Source organism: Myotis lucifugus, unplaced genomic scaffold, assembly GCF_000147115.1.
Source record: "Myotis lucifugus unplaced genomic scaffold, Myoluc2.0 scaffold_19, whole genome shotgun sequence".
Taxonomy (NCBI): Eukaryota; Metazoa; Chordata; class Mammalia; order Chiroptera; family Vespertilionidae; genus Myotis; species Myotis lucifugus.
Window position 1 is genome coordinate 7,867,377 of NW_005871067.1, and position 590 is coordinate 7,867,966.

Sequence of the window (590 nt, forward strand, 5' to 3'; positions counted from 1 at the left end):
CCCTGGTGGTTAGTGCACTCCCACAGTGGGAGCACTGCTTAGCTGAGTAGGATGAGCGGTGCTCCCATAGCAGGCGATCCCCACTGGCCACGCCCCCCACCAGTGCACGAACTCATGCACTGGTCCTCTAGTGATGTTATAAATATTCAAATGGCCCTTGGCAAAAAATTTCCCACCACTGGATAGGAAGAACCCTTTAACCAACCAAACTATCTAGCCAAGTCCTGATAATGACATTTTTGAAGAGTACAAAACATTTGAAGAGGCCAGTTCTAGACAATCCCTCAAGCCCTGGCTGGTTTGGCTCAGTGGATAGAGCCTCTGCTGGTGGACTGAAGGGTCCGGGTTCGATTCTTGGTCAGGGCACAAGACCAGGTTGCGGGCTCGATCCCCAGCAGGGGGCAGCCATAATTCTCTCTCATCATTGATGTTTCTATCTCTTCCTCTCTGAAATCCTATATAGTAAAGAGGTAATATGCAAATTGACCATCACTCCCAACACACAAGATAGCTGCTCCCATGTGGTCAAAGGTGGCCGCCACAAGATGGCCAGCAAGGGAGGGCAGTTGTGGGCGATCAGGCCAGCAGGG